This window comes from Fragaria vesca, linkage group LG5, assembly GCF_000184155.1.
Source record: "Fragaria vesca subsp. vesca linkage group LG5, FraVesHawaii_1.0, whole genome shotgun sequence".
NCBI lineage: Eukaryota > Viridiplantae > Streptophyta > Magnoliopsida > Rosales > Rosaceae > Fragaria > Fragaria vesca.
The window spans coordinates 9,048,896-9,049,371 of NC_020495.1; positions in this window are offsets into that span (position 1 = coordinate 9,048,896).

Genomic DNA, 476 nt, shown 5'->3' on the forward strand with positions numbered 1-476 from the left:
ACCAAGAAGGGTTGCAAATGAAGCACAAAGAGCATAGGCGCTCATAGGTTTCAAACCAAAACCATGGCACTCAATGAATTTTATCTTGAAATCAACAAATTATGCATATAATTGTCTTTGGCAATGAGTACTACTTCCATAAATACACATTCATAAAAATACAAAATACAAAAACTTCAAAAACATGGAATGGGAGGTGTTTAATCCTCCAAATCCAAAAAGTGGTAAAAAGAAAAGGTTATTTACTGAAATGAGCAAGGATTGCATGTTACTTGTCCCTCTTTCCTCCATTCATCATCACACTTTTACAAATTTTTGGCACCAAAAATAAAAAAGATTTGGTCTTTTTTAAAAATAAAAAACAATTATACAACTGTTTATTTCTAATTCATATCTTGTATATGTTTACTTACAATCATATATTTTTGGGTTGTGTGTGTCTTTTGGAGAAGGAATGCTTGTCACCTACTCCTTTT